A 16440-nucleotide genomic window follows, 5' to 3' on the forward strand; every position below is an offset into this window, starting at 1 on the left:
TTATTTATTTGTAGTTATGAACAACTTTGCACTAAATAATAGCAACTAGTCAGCAATAAGCCTTTATAGCTCTAGTTAGACAATGAAGGCACATCACTAATTCCTTGCAAATTTGCACCTGAATACAATGTTGGTAAATAACTCTTAAGGGTAGACTTACTAAAACTTCTAAGTGGAGGTATTGCCCATAGCAACCAATTAGATTATAGCCATCTTTTATCTAGTACATTCTACAAAAGGATAGCTAGATCTAATTGGTTGCGATTGGTTACACCTCCACTTTTCCTTTTAGAAGCTTTTGTAAATATACCCTTTAGAGTTTGTCTGCTAGACAGAATTTATATGGAAAACTGGTCAAAACAAACACAAGTGAAAATCCTGTATTTGGTCACAAGTCTCAGATTATCAAGTGTATACAATTATTACTGGCAATAATATATTTTGGTTTCTCATATCTCCTATAATCACATTACCAACCAACATTTTCTAGACTGGGCTTTTTAATTCCCCCTTTTACATTAGTTTTTAATATATCCTGCTTTGAAACAAAAATGAATTAGCTTACACAACATTAGTCACATTTAAAAAAATAAAAAAAAATACAAATAAAACAAACTGTGGTCCATCATATAACACTCATTTCTTAATAATTAAGTCACTTTGATAAAACCAGCTAATGACACAGACACTGTTACCATATTTAGCTACTCACTCAAAAAAATGAAAGCTGCTCTGTCATTGTTGACATTAGAATTGGACATTGCATTTTCCTTAGTCAATTAATACTGTACTATGGTGCTAACACTTTCCATTATCACCTTTTATTTAGCTTCCTGTATCCTCTCACATCTATCATCTAAAATGTTTTACAACATAATGAAGTCAAGAGTTAATTATTAACATTACTCAAAGGTGTGAATATGCAATAAAATAGCAACCAATTATTCATCATCTTGTATTTGTCTAATACATGCAAAACTATCAAATTCCATTTCTCACTGGCTGCTATGGTTTAGGGCACATAACCAATGTTAGCAAATAGCCCTTATACTGGACAACTGATCTAAAATAATGTAGCTTTCATTGCGTGTTCTAAGTTTGTTACCACTTTGTAACACTCACTTGTAAAGTCATTTAAACCCAACGCGCTATCCTTCAACCTCCTTCAATCTGTATCCCTTTGCAACCCCGACAAGGAGTGGTGAGATAGTTTCACGGTGACTAAGGTATTAATCATACACAACATCCTCCTAGTTTCCACCCCAGGGCTGTCAAACCATAAACAAAAGCAAATTATCCTGCACAGCACAAGTTATAACAACACACTGCGAGTGCACCCACTACCTGCCCATACATCGAATGTTCCAGGTCAAAAACAAAATTGCTAATAAGAATATAAAAACAATACAGGTAATACACAGTCCTAGCAGGGAGCAAATAGAGAACTCTAGTAGCCTTTACTCCAGTCTATAGACTGCACACAGTGACAGGCCAGACACGGCACTGGTGGGTAAGCAGAGGCGAGAGCCTGGCGCCTGCCCAGTGATGTCCGGAGCGGATCCGGTGGTGGCGCAGTAGCAGCAGAGAAGAAGCTCACTCACATGAGCACTGTCCCCCGCTGGCAGGAAGCTGTGTCCTCTGCTGTGGCTTCTCACAGTGCGCTCTGGCAGCTCTATACACTGCACTGTGGGCAAACCACGACGCCCCGTGATGTCATGCAGCTACGGGAAGGCAGCCGGGACAAACTTCCTCCAACTAAATATGTTACCTCTACCACGGGACTTTTAGCTTAATTTTATATATAAGCTAAAGGTCAAGGCAACCCAGCATTTATCAGCTGCCTCTGTTTGTACATAGCAAGCAACATAAACACAGTAAGTGCGACCCATTCTGGCACCTTGTCCATGTAAAGTCACCTGTATGATATTACAAAGTCTTACCCCTAAAGAGCAGTGCAGAAGAGACCTGCATTTGGTATACGAAGCCCTAGAAAATGTATTTAGCTTTGACTCGGCCAAAGTTGGCTCACAAATTGAAAATGCTATAAATAAAAAAATATATGTTAAATTCGGGACTGTGGACAGGTCCCCCTCGTACCACACATTCTAAAGATGGTCATGGAATACCAAAGGCGTTAATGTCCAGGACTGTGGCGCTGAAGGGATTAGCTCCTAGTTCTGTGTGTGTACATAGGTTTAACATTGTGCTTTACTGTATTTTAAATATTTATATTAAAATAAATGGTTATGTGTTTTCTGTATTGCCCTGCAGCGCTGGATGAGTTAGAGTCAGCCTCTGAGGCACTGGAGTTGTTATGCCACCACTCTGGTACCAGATCGTAGGGACTGGAGCTCTGTGGTGACAAAGTTCTCCATCGGTGGTGGTCCAGTGGGGTCTACAGTATCTAACTGTCCCACAGCAACCCTCGTCTGTAGCTATAGTACAGTGGCTGCCAGAGGGGCTTGTAATGGAGAATCCTAGATTCAAATGGCAAAGGGCCACACTGGAGTTGTTGCTCCGTGATTTAGCTACCCACCCTGGAGAAGGTCATCTCAAAATATTTTAGGTGGAAGATTAAAAAATTTAATTTTCCTCCCTAGATTCAGTAGTACCAGGGATAGAGAAGAGGCTGAGCCTCACCCCCCCCAGGCAGGTTGTGGACAGGAGGGGTGGGGGGGGGGGGGGTAGTAAATACCATCCTTGGCTTCCACTAACAACAATATAAAAAAGTGTGAAACCTCCAAGTGATTCACGTGCTAGCTGCAGGAATCAGCTTGGGTTGGTGAAGGGACAGGAGGATGGATTACCTCTTGTCAGGTTGTGTGGAAATACTTTATAAAAAAGGTGGATTGTCCATGTAAACCTGTACGCCATCTGATCACCAGTACGTCTAATTGGTGTGAAACGTACCTTGTAAGGACCCTTTTAAAACAATAAACAGAATTCTGCTTTCAAGAACCTTCATATTGCCTGCTTAATCCTGTGAACTACAGAAACAAGCTAAACTCTATTCATCTGTCCTGTCACTGGCATGAACCCAGTGACATGTGTTAATGCCCTGCCTGCTACTCACAGTCCTGATCCAAAGTAAGCAGTTTGCTTTGAACCAGTCACCAGCAAAGAGGCACTGCAGCAACTAAATTGCACCCTGGAGTAAGCGGTTCCAGGTGCCAGTGAACGAGCCTAGTGGTGGCCGCAACTAGTGTGGCTAATGTGATTTCAGAGAATACCAGTAGGAGTGGTTAATAAGGGTACATTACTGATGGTAAGATAAACTGTAGTAGGTAGATAAATAAACAGAGTAAGCCAATACTTTCACAGGAACTGACTATTACATGTTGCACCTTTGTGCAGTTAAGTAGATTTACAAGCATAAAAGCCAGTACCTCCTTACAAACTATCTGCAAGGTCATGCCATGGTACCTCTAAATGCTTCAAGTTGTCATCAAATTGCCTAAATAACTACTCTGTCTCACAACGTTGTTGCATAGCATATATGACACCATTGTCTCACAGTGGGTTAAAGCATGTTGAATCTATATCAGATTGTTCACCTGTAAGTGTCAGATTATCAGTTATAGGCTCATCAGCTGGAGAGAATTAAATACACTGCATGGTTTGAGTGTACAAATAAACTCTGCTTTATTAGTTACAAGTTCCTATCTATATAGCAAAAATCACGTATTGCAGAAAACTACGCCCCAAAAGGTTTTAACCACTCATGTTCCCTTCACACAGATGTTAGTATATTCTCTCATTATCCACACTAGAACTCCCCAGGAGGGGGGGCTGGTTTATCTCCTGTCTGGTATGTTCAAGGTTATAAGCATAGCCTTGCAAAATAATGAATTACTCCTACAAAACAGGTGCATCTAATTGTATTTAAGCTATAACAGAACAAAATGGCTATAAGGCAACAAGATGGCGTCAGCTTAGCAAAATCACATTTCTCAAGCAGCTCCATAAAATTAGTCCAGTTTCCAGGATATGTAACAAGCTAGGTGTCTCAGCTGAAGTAACCACAGAAGAGGGATCATCATTCCCTAGTTTCAGTCTAAAAAAAGAGCAAAAACTACATTCTTTACTGCTCCCTCTACATCTGCAATGGAGAAAGAGGAAGCACAGCGGCCTCCATAGCTTCAGCTGATAATGTGCCTATGGTCAGACTGATCTCATAACCCTTGACTTCACAAAAGCAAACTAGCAGATACCTCTTATTGAAACAGTGAAAGAACTAGTAGAGCCTTCACTCAATTAAATAACATCCCTTCTTGATGTATGTTTTAGCTACTTACACTTCCTCATGATTGTTCACTGATGTTTTCTTTAGTTAGAAAAAAATGTTTTATTATTCTAACTGGAATTGGCTTACATGGCACCACCCCTGCAACAAGCAAGCTACAGGATATGAAACTCAATAGAGATTTGGGGCTAGATTTACTAAGCTGCGGGTTTGAAAAAGCGGGGATGTTGCCTATAGCAACCAATCAGATTCTAGCTGTCATTTTGTAGAAAGTACTACATAAATGAAAGCTAGAATATGATTGGTTGCTATAGGCAACATACCCACTTTTTCAAACCCGTAGCTTAGTAAATCTAGCCCTTAGAAAGCAGTGCATTCAGTGCTGAAAGGAGTTAAAGGGAAGCACGCAAATCTGCGCGTAAAGGCCATTTTCTGAAATGATTCTCCTATTTTTGCACAAATGCACACATTTATACAAAAAACATATATATTAATGGTGCAAGATTGCAACATCTAGTGCTGAAGGTGCCAGTAATAAATGTATTAATTTACCTATAATGGTGTTATTTTAGGTCTCTGAATACAGCAACTACCTAACCTAGTGTAAGGACTTATGGCTAGTGTATTTTTATTTCTTTGTTTTTTATTCCATTCTTTTTTTGGATATTTGCATTAGTGGCACCATTTTTATTTATCCATACAGTTGTCTAATATGTGTTCGATTGTGAAGCTTCCATATTATGGAGACATGGATATAATCTTTATATCTGCCGGTTTCAGAAGATCCTCCAGCTTTAACTGCCTTACTCTACTTATTAATTGGTTCCAAGGTTACAACGTTTTACATTTCCACAGAATTAACCATTAAATAAGCATATAAAATACCTAATTGTTCATTATGGGTTCTAAATGCTTAATTACTAATTTACTATAGGGGAAGTTACATTCAGACTTTGTGGGGCATATTCAATTGGTAGCGTTTTTCCCGCGGCGTTAAAAATATTACCATTATTACGGTAATTCTAAACCGGATTTCAGCTTGCAGCTCCCTGAGCGTTAAAGGTACCTTAATAATGGTAATTACCCACACTATTACCGTAATGGTAATAGTGTGCACGCCGCGTTACTTTTCCAGGCAACGCCAACAATTGAATATGCCCCTGTCTGTTTAGACAGGATTAAGGCTTTGTGTTTGCATTTACGATATGAATAAAGATATGAATATAACTATACATAACACCATTCTCTTTATTATCTGAAAATGAATCTTGTGAAGATAAAATTATATAATTATCTGTCACTAACTATGTAGCATAGATGCAGGACGTATTAGCAGTGGCGATTTTGCATTTATTGTGTATGAATATATTAGGTAAAGAGTTTCTTTTAAATTACATTTGTATGTACTGTTATATATGTTTTTCCTGGATCAGTGTCCTGTAAATTGATTGGATAACTGTGCGTGCACAGCTACAGTGCATAATGAGGCAATCCTCGTTGATTGGATATCAGTTCCAAGGAGGAGAGTTTAAATACATAAGAAAGATTACAACTAACATTTTTCAAAAAGGCATGATGAATAACAATACACGTCAGCTGGTCTAATCATATGGAGCTTTCTACAAGGCAATATCACTTGGAGGACACGACATGTATGTTCAATATTGGAACCGTACCTAAAAGTGAAGGTGAGCTGGCCACTCACAATTCCTGTGGATTCTTACTAAGGGAAATTTACAGCATTTCATGTGATCTTGAAAATACACAGGTCTGTTCCCACCTCCTGTGGTATGGTTTGCGATTCAACTAAACTATACTCTTGTCTCCAGTTTTAATACTTTAGTGCTGATGCAGAGTGGAATGTATGCCAGTTTGCATAATATATCTTGCTTGACAGTGGAACTAATTATATGCTCTTATGCAGACCGGCGTGATTCTGGCACTTACGACCGCCTGTACTTGAGAGGAGGTTAAGTACACTACCCTGGTCATGCAGATCTGCAAAAACGCACATATAAGTCTGTTAGGAGGCATATGTTTTGTACCTGCTATAGGGCCATAGGCAAACTGAACTACTCATATGCTCTTATGCAGACCGGCGTAATTCTGGCACTTACGACCGCCTGTACTTGAGAGGAGGTTAAGTACACTACCCTGGTCGTACAGATCTGCAGAAACGCACATTTAAGTCTGTTAGGAGGCATATGTTTTATACCTGCTATAGGGCCATAGGCAAACAGAGGGGGGTTTTCCTAGTGCCTGGAAACTCCCCTCCAAGCTTGGGGCACTGTATAATTGAGGTGGCTGGACCCTGTCCCTGCTTCACATGACTCTGCTTGAAAAGGAAGAGCTGCGTGCACCTAACAGTAGTGCATGCAGCATTGCCCATGTATATTATAGAGATAGGAAGAGTTGGAGAGCAGCCAAGCACTGTCTTATATTATAGCCACGCCCCCATCCATGCTGGTCCCGCCCACTGGTGGCATGGCGTGGAAACCCCCCTCTACAAATCCTGCATTTGCCCCTGAGGGCAGATGCAAATACGCACTGAAGATGATGACTTAAACCAGGTGCATATGATAAAACAGCCAGTATTTAAATTATGTGCAAAATAATAAACTAATTTGCACCCCTTGCATTGCAACATGGTTTTGTCCAGAAAACTTAAGTAAGAAAACTTACTCAAATCCTTGCCTAAGTTCCTCAATGAATCAGGCCCATTGTTCTCTGTTTTTTTTCATGTTACTAATCCTTTTCTCTCTATGATACAGAGTAGACAGAGATGGCAGGAAAGCACTGCAATCAGCGCCTGATATATATCTTCACCATCATCAGCAGCTATTTATATAGTGCTACTAATTCCGCAGCACTGTACAGAGAACTCACTCACATCAGTCCCTGCCCCATTGGAGCTTACAGTCTAAATTGCCTAACATACACACACACAGACAGACAGACTAGGGTCAATTTGAAAGCAGCCAATTAACCTACCAGTATGTTTTTGGAATGTGAGAGGAAACCGGAGCACCTGGAGGAAACCCACGCAAACATGGGGAGAACATACAAACTAAACACAGTACAGCGCTATCACTGATTGACCGCAGGTCACTACCCCTTTCGAGGATAAGATGGCTCTTGGTCCTTTTGTGTGGGACCGCTTGACCTGCTGTTTGTGGACACATCATTGTCAGTCAAGAGGGGGTGTGGTCACTCAGATTCCAGATTTAGCGCCAGCTATTCAGTAAGGGAGGTGCTCCTTGGCTTAGTGGATTCAGGGCCATTTGACCATCCACTTGTTTGGTTCAGTATTCATTTGTTTTAGCTGTCTCTCATTTTGCTTTCTCCGCCACCAATTTATTATAATTAAACTGTGACCTACCTTTGCCAAATTTACAATTGTGTTAGAATCTTTATTTGCAATTTACAGTATTACATTTTATCGTGTTAGAAATGTTTATTGTGTGATGAAAAGGGATCATCAACAATATGCATTTTAATACATGATCTTTATTATACATTGATGTTAAATATTATGGTTACTCTCTCTTAAAAATTGCGCCTACAGAAATGCTGTAAAATTAGTTATAAAAAGTTGTCTTTTACCGTTTTAGATGAAGGGGAACTACTACATCAGCGAATTTGAATACATATTGCTGCAGTGTGTTACATTGGCTGGGTAATGACACATGAGAAGCTGTGGACACCAGTTGAGGAGGAGTCATCTATTACATCAACCATTACATAAACAATAGCAGCTGTCATTATCTCCATAGCAATATGCTACAATTGCTATGTTGCAATCTTCAACTGTGAGTGCATATGATTATTCTAGCAATACTACTTGTATGCTGTTGGGCATTTTCCTCATATCAACAATCACAGTCTGCAGAGTTATTTATTTTCACATGAGTGAGTATGTGTCAATGAGCAATAAAGTAGAGAATGTAGAAAAAAGTTATGTAATCAGGGGCGCACGCAGGATTTGTAAGGCCCTCCCCACGGAAAAAAATAGAACTGCTGCGTATGCGGCCGTGCATGCGCAGCAACTCCATTTCAGCGGCACTGTATTGTACAGCAGCCGCGGCGCAGTCAGCGTCCATGGCGGTGCTGTATTGTATTGTACTACAATACAGCACCGCCGCGGACACTTCTTTGACAGCGCCGCGGCTGCTGTACAGTACAGTGCCGCTATGTAGGGGCACTGTTTAGCCCCCGTTCTTCACGGATGGGAGGGGTTTCTGGAGAACCGGAAACCCCCCCTGTGTGCGCCCCTGGTAATGATATATTCATTTATATCTTCAGTAACATTGGAAAATCTTCAGAATCAAAATCAAAATCTACAGAAGTGTCTACTAAGTCTGTCTCATTCCTCATATGCATCCAGTGGCAAAATGAAACAAGGCACAACTAAAATAAAAGCTAAATAACTTAAATTGCAAGCATTTCTAGAAGAAATGGCCAACATGATATGTACAATATTGAACTTGAAAAAAAATTGTAGTAATAAATCCATTGTAATATCCAGCTACATTATTGTGCACATTTTTTCCAAACCAAATTTTGACAATTGTTAACTTTTTCAAATAAAAGCACAAAGTTAATTTAGCACTATAAATGCTAGGACTTTTCTAGCTAGCATTCAAAGTGCCCATTTGACGCCTAGTGGGTAGATTTACTAAACTGCGGGTTTGAAAAAGTGGAGATGTTGCCTATAGCAACCAATCAGATACTAGCTGTCATTTTATATAATGTACTAAACAAATAACAGCTAGAATCTGATTGGTTGCTATAGGCAACATCTCCACTTTTTCAAACCCGCAGTTTAGTAAATCTAGCCCCTAGTTTAAACATAGTCCTGAAATGCATAACATACTGTACTAGTACTCTCGTGTTTTAAAGATGTAAATTAAATAAACACACATTTTAACTTTTCCAACTAGACAGTTCCTGGAGTTCTGGCTTTTTGTTCTTATCTTGAGCTGGTGTATGATGTTGCACAGTCACTCACCCACATGAAAGTCCCAGTTATGAATCTGACCTGATAAATGCTGGCTGCTGAGGTCGAACAGAGTTTATGGTCTTATAACTATTTATCAATGATTCCTTAAAATATTATATATTAGCAGTGTCGGACTGGGGCATGAGGAGCCCACCGGGGGACTGCACCGGTAGGGGCCCACCAGAGTGGGTGTGGTCAATTACCATAGAGACGAGACCAGACACTAGAGGGGGAGTGGTCAGCCCATGACAAAAATACTGCCATTATATTTTATTCCACCAATATTGAGACATTTAGAAGAATTATAGGTACAATGTTGTGGGTGTGCGCACAAATCTGCTGTTACTTAAATAGTGATCCAGTGATGGTGAGTTCTCATAAGGAAGAGAATGTATGTCCACTTATAACAATAGGACACAACCTTTTGATACTGGTATCAGATAGAGTTCACCATAAAAATTAACTTTAGTGCAGTAACCAACCACCACCACAAATGTACAAATGTTCCCTATTGGCTAAACTCTGATGGATGGAAAGTGTAAGCTGTACAAAGATGGTAGGTAACCCATACTCTATAAAATGTTTGACATACAGAGAATTTTATTAGTTTTGACATGTAAAAAAATAATATGATTTACTGAAAAAAGTATAATAGCATTGCAGAAGAACTGTACAAGTCCTGCCTGGCGACAGATCTGTGCTGCAATCTCATTATGGGGGAGACCTGCAGCAGAGAAGATGGGGATTTTCTGGCTACGAGCGATACTATTCATGCCACCGATGGCCGGGATTACCGTCTGGATCATCTCCTCAGGATAGGATAGGTATGTCTATCTATCAAGACCATGTGGGTTTGAATATTACTTTAAAAAAAAATTCTATTGGGCAATTTATCAATAAAAGGTTGATGATCCGTGGCGATAATTATGGGTCCCTCTGCGCAAGAACCTTCCCGATCCTTGTTATACAGGCTCCTGAAAGCTATCACTGGCGAATGTAGGCGCATCTCAGTCTACCGGCTACGATAGCAACGCTGTTTTTACCGGGCGTTGACCGCTTGATAGATAGGACGAGGCACCAGTATAACACACGTTTGCGCCGGAGATTCTACTTTTCACCCTTTAGCACATAGAGCCCTAAGACTGAACACTGCATTTTGAATCTCTAAACCTCATCTATGAATATTTCTCTTTTTGGGTAAATGCGTCCTTAAATATGACAAGCTAGATTTAATTTCAGAACATTATTATTATCTTGCCTTATACTTCCCACTTTCCTACTTTTCTCCTGGATGATTTTTTTTTTTTGGTGACAGATAGAAGACAAGACAATAATAGTCCCCGGGACCCATCTTCTGCATCGCCGACTGGAAGCAAATCTGGTTAAATTTACCAAAAAGAAAATGAAAAACGGCAGTTTTATTTGATGGGTAATTACACGTGTTTAAATCCTGACTACCGCGTACGGTACATTACATTAGAAGGCTGTAGAGAGATGATTTGTGCGATTCCCCCAGAAAATATTACATAAAGATTAAATACACATTAAACAAACACACACACTTACCTTGTCGGGCTTCCTGCAGTGCACACATGGGACGGCACCTGTCACATGGTGCGCGTCCCATGTGACTCCTGAATGTAATAAGCTACACACAGAGGGGGAAGGGTCGTCCGCTGCTCACCCGCTGGCCCCTCCCTCATCAAAATTGGGGTGTGGCCTTAAAGCGTCGGGGCCTACCGGTGATTCTTCCGGTATCCCGGTGGGCCAGTCCGACGCTGTATATTAGTTTATGCTTCAAGGGGCTGCCCTGACCAATTTATATGGGAAGTGAAGGTGGATGCTCACACAGCCTAAAGGATAATCATCAGGGCAATGACTGGTACTAACCTAAATCACAGAAGTGTGAGTGTCTCGTGTCTTCTTGTATTAGGTGATAAATTCTAAATAAAGGCTATTAAAAAAATCCATTTTTCCTAAACCATTTTAGTAGAGAAAAATAACTTTTTAAAACTGTTCAGTGAAATAATTGCTGCATTCTGTATTCACACTTTAAATAGGTCAGTCACATTGACCGCTTCTTGGGGAAGAGAGAGAGACAAAAAAGGGAGGGAAAAAGTTGAAAGGAAGAAGAGTTATAGGTCAAGACAGAGGGAAAGAGAGAGGAAGGAAGAAAGAAACTCTTTCCTAACAAAAAAAATCCTCACTCGAAGTAGTTGCTGCATCTAGAAGTAGTGCAGATTTGGTGGACTTGATAGCGCTGCAGGATGAGTAGCTGGCAAATCAAAATTTTAGCCTAAATAGAAAATATAGGGCCAGAATCATTAAGGCACGTATATATGCCAATATGTGCTGTATTTTTTTTTACTCACTCTGCGCATGCCCAGAAACTAACTATAAGCCAGAAAATGCAGCAACGTCCAATTCACCTTCGAGCACAAAGGACCCTTACTACAGCCTATGATTTTAAGGTCGAGCTGGGAGGGGACTGGTCCGATGCACATAGTCTATGTACAGTAAGGACATGCCAAGCTCAAGCGCACGCAGCAGCATCCGATTCAAGCTTTGGGCATCTCTAAGTTACGTAATTTTCAGTCGTATTACCTGCAATAGCTACAGGTCTGGTTTAAGTACTGATCACTGGTGATGACGGTCACATATAATTGCTATAACATGTGCGTAATTCTCCCACATCCAACTGAAGGACACCAGGGACATTAGGGTATAGTATAGTGTGATAGGCATGTGGCACTTTAAGAAAGCTGTTAGTTAGCCCTAGCTCCTCCCCTTCTATACCCCACTTCCTGATTAGGCTTCAGTTTAGTTAAAGGGCCCAAGTGATGTCAGCCCCTGTTTAGTTTTTTGTTGTTTTAATGAACTTATATTCATTTGATTGGCCAGCTGCTGTATGTGGGAGCCGCATCGGACGGTTCAGTGGAGTTGTGTCCGCGGGCTCCTCTCATTTTTTGCTTTAGCCAGCAGTACTAATACAGACACACTGTATGTCTGCAGTGCCCATTGTTTTCTTATAAACTGCTAATTAGCTTGCCTGCAGGTAGGGGTGCAGTGATTGATTCTGCAACGTACAGCACAGAAGGCTTAGAACTGCTTAGAGAAGGAGATCGAAGGTGCCGTGGAGGTGCCTCTGCTGCCGCCCTCCTACTCCCGTCAATGGATACCTCTGAAGAGCTGACCACAGTCTATCACTACAATACGAGATCTATGATCCTTAAGTCCAAGTTGACTCCAACCCAACAAATGATCTTTTTTTTTTTTTACTTCTATTTGACCCAACTATTTGGCCTCTGGACAAAATTCAGGCATTACAGAAGAGGGTAAGATCTCTGCTGGCTGTCAAACAGACCTCTGTGCACTTTTGCAGGAGGGTTCTGGGCAAGATGGTATCAACTTTCAAGACAGTCCAGAATGCTCAGTTTCATTTTTTCTCAGTTCCAGCTGGAACCCCTATTGAAGTGGAAAAGATCTTACCTGAATCTGTCCAGGCAAGTATTCCGTCTTTCTCCTCGAGTGAGTCAGTTGCTCCTTTGGGGGCTGCAGAAAAACAATCTCTGGAGAGGTCAACCATTCTTGATCTGGGATTGGAGCTTGAATACAACTTATTTCAGCCTTCGGTGTTGGGGTGCCATCTGTCTTCACGCCTGGTTTCACAATTTTAACGTAGGTGTCAACTCTGTCAGCATTCTCACAAATGATAAATCCTACCACACCCGTTGCTGCTGACTGTCAGGGATTCATTACAGATCTGATTATACAAATATGTCTCTGGTTTTAAGATTGCAATGGAAAACATGTTACTACAGGTTTTTGTTTCATGTATCAAAGTTGATTTGGTTGTTACACAACCCCTTACTTCTTTTACAATTGTCATTTACTATTTTCTAATTGTGTCAGCTTCTGTTACTTCTCCATAAGTATCTGTTATGTTATCTGGTATGCTGTTGAAGTTCTTTCTCTATTTAAACCCCCATATTTGTTTTTGTTGTAATTTAGTTTAAACTATGCATCATAGACAAATAGCTACTCTGTACTTCCAATAAAGATGTTTGGTCATTTTATTTGTTTCCTCAAAATGGTAACCCAGTGTGCACTAAGCTGTGTGTGGGGAGGGGGGGTGAGGGTCTATACCGGCGGCCCCCACGTGTGCGCCGCGGCTCCCAGGGGTGCCGCGGCGCTGTCATTGGGGTGCCGCGGGCCAGACATAGCAAAAAGAAAGAACACAAAAACTTACCAACTCCGCCGGGCGCCGGGACCCTGCAGCCTCCTCTCTCCCGCAGCAGCTTGTCACTGACGTCGATATTCAGTGACAGCTGCGGGAGAGAGGAGGCTGCAGGGTCCCGGCGCCCGGCGGATTGGCAAGCTTTTGTGTTCTTTCTTTTTTTTCCTATGGCGGGCGCGCGGCAGAGGAGTGAGAGGGATCGTGACAGGGGCAGTGTTGGGGGACACAGTGTGACAGGGGCAGTGTTGGGGGACACAGTGTGACAGGGGCAGTGTTGGGGGACACAGCGTGACAGGGGCAGTGTTGGGGGACACAGCGTGAGAGAGGGCAGAGGAGGGGGGACAGCGTGAAAGGGCAGTGTTGGGGGGCACAGCGTGACAGGGGCAGTGTTGGGCGACACAGCATGACAGGGGCAGTGTTGGGGGGCACAGCGTGACAGGGGCAGTGTTGGGGGGCACAGCGTGACAGGAGCAGTGTTGGGGGGCACAGCGTGACAGGGGCAGTGTTTGGGGACACAGCGTGACAGGGGCAGTGTTGGGGGGCACAGCGTGAGAGAGGGCAGAGGAGGGGGGACAGCATGACAGAGGGCAGAGGGGGCGGTGTGAGAGAGGACAGTGTGTCTGGATGCAGAGGGGGCAGTGTGTTTGAATACAGAGGGGGCAGAGTGCCTGAGGGCAGAGTGTCTGGATGCAGAGGGGGCATTTTTGCATATAACTAAATAAGTATTTCTGTCCTGACCTAAATACTTATTACAATTTTTTGACCCAACTACTTCTAAAACAGGACTGCTCAATAATTATTTTGGAGGGGTGCCTTGAAAAAATTTGGAGACTCTAAGGGTGCCGCGAACTGCAAAATTTTGGGAACCACTGGTCTATACCATACTTGCCTACTTTTGCAGCAAGCTGTCCGGGAGTGTCACAGTCACGAAGATGAAGTAGGTAATACCTGCCAGCAGTTGGCGCTATTGAACACTGAGGCACAGAGTCTAATACTCCCCTGGTTTTCACCAGGGATCCCCGCAAGGAGGTATGGGCTTAGCTGCAAGGAATGTGCAGGTCGCGGCCCTCAGTATCAGTTAGCTGGCGAGGTATTAATGAGGCAGCGGTGATGGCACACCAGGATGCAGGATGAATGCAGTAGAACGAAGAATATTCAGCAAGCCGGGTCATAACCAGAGAGAAGAGCAAAGCCAAATCAGAAGCAGGAGTCAGGAAGCCGGATCAGTACCAAGAATCACTCTAAGCCAAAATCAGGAACCAAAAGAGAAGTCAGCAGCAAGCTGAGTCAGAATCCAAATAAGTAAACACAGGAACAATGCTGGAGTAAGGCAGAAGACCAAATAATCGGGCAAGCAAATGGCGTCAGTATTCTCTTTAAATAGATGAAAGAGATCCCTGATAGGTGCTGCCGCAATCAGCGAGAAAACTGCAACCATTTACCAACTAGTTGCAGTGCGACGGACCAGGAAGCCTTGCGCATGCGTATGGATAGTGACCAGGAACTGCGTCAAGTTGCTATGCAACGGATACCAAACTCAGCGTACGCATGCGAATGGAACGAGAATAGCAGGAGCCCGTCTGGAGGCAGAAGCAAGACGGCGCCTGACAGGGAGGGGGTCATGGTCACGAGAATTGCGGGAGGTTGCTCTGCTCTCCCAGGAGTCTACGAGAATTCACTAAAATTCAGTGGTCTCCCGGAGATTCCGGCAGAATTGGTATCTCTTTACTGAGATACTGCGGTTCTATGTAGTCAGTTCATCTTGAAACAGGATTGGCTGGCATTTCTATGTGGCTTGCACTTCTCTCTGAGTTTGGTTGCTACATTTTAATTGATAACTTCTCTCAGTAATCAATAGGTTAGCCACAAACTACTCAGCAAAAACAAAATACTAGTAATGATATTAATTCTGGTACATCAAATCAAGATTAATCATTTGAATGTTTCCTGCAGTATTTATTAGTCTTGCAGTGCTTTCATGTTTTAGTCTTTACCACAATCATAGCACAGAGCTGAATGAATTATCTGTTGTCATCCTAACTCTAATTTACACATACAGTGTGAATTAGCCAGTCTGTGGAATGGCAGAGCAAAAGCAGAAGTCAAGGATTGTATCATAGACACTCAATGATTTGCGTGGTTTCACCACACCTTCGCTTATCTTTACATTTTAGTCTCTCTTCTAAACAATTTTTCTACAGATTCTACTTTCTGTTTTGTTTTTTAAAGTGTGTGCTGCCCCCTAGTGACTGCTAACATTTATTAACATTGCCATGAAAGCAGCCAATTACATACAGGTACATCATTAACATCATTATGTTGTTTTTTTGTATCTGAAGACTATTTTTTGTAGTGAAGTTTCCAGTGGCAAAATACAGGTAGTGGAAAATTTCCTGGCGTGGGGGAATATTAATCACAATCACAATACTATGTATGGGGGTACATGAACTTGGGATGTTGAAAATCATGGTCATTTACAAAATTAGGCATGGTCAAAGTTTCTTTTTTTTTCCTCTAATGTGTATGCTTTTCACAACCTTTGGAATAGGTTAACATTTTTACTTCAGAGATAATGCAGCACCATCTGACCCATATGCAATGCTGATTGTATATACAATAGAGAGGACATTGAAACATCCAATATAAAATACAGATTGCATACTAGTAATTACTACACAATGTAGAATCCTCATTTTCAGTGTCTATGCTATGGAATACAGACCCCAGATTGGTGGTAGCTTTATAAAGCAGACCAGAAATCTCAGTCCGGTCTCTGGTGGCTTTGCAATCCAGACTCTCTGCTGGCTATACAATGCAGACCCCAAATATCTACTAGGTTTACAATACAGGTGATTGCTTTACATTGCAGGCCCCAGATTTCTGATTGCTTTACAATGTAAATATCTACTCTCTGTTGACTTTGTAAACCCCATATCTTAGGTGCCGATGCAATGTATACCT

At 41.8% G+C, this 16440-nt stretch overlaps 1 protein-coding gene across 7 annotated transcripts in view; it reads right to left on the minus strand.

Annotated features, from left to right (window-relative positions):
- The window catches only part of DTX2 (deltex E3 ubiquitin ligase 2), a 73247-nt gene extending 60383 nt beyond the window's left edge, over positions 1–12864 (minus strand). For 3 of the 7 annotated variants that reach the window (XM_075195116.1, XM_075195110.1, XM_075195117.1), the window contains exon 1: positions 1602–1709. The gene's annotated coding sequence lies outside the window, so the exon portion shown is untranslated. The other 4 variants (XM_075195113.1, XM_075195114.1, XM_075195111.1 and 1 more) reach the window with 4 other exon arrangements.
- Positions 12865–16440: the final 3576 nt, after the last annotated feature.

The sequence above is a fragment of the Mixophyes fleayi genome, chromosome 2 (assembly GCF_038048845.1).
Source record: "Mixophyes fleayi isolate aMixFle1 chromosome 2, aMixFle1.hap1, whole genome shotgun sequence".
Classification (NCBI taxonomy): domain Eukaryota; kingdom Metazoa; phylum Chordata; class Amphibia; order Anura; family Limnodynastidae; genus Mixophyes; species Mixophyes fleayi.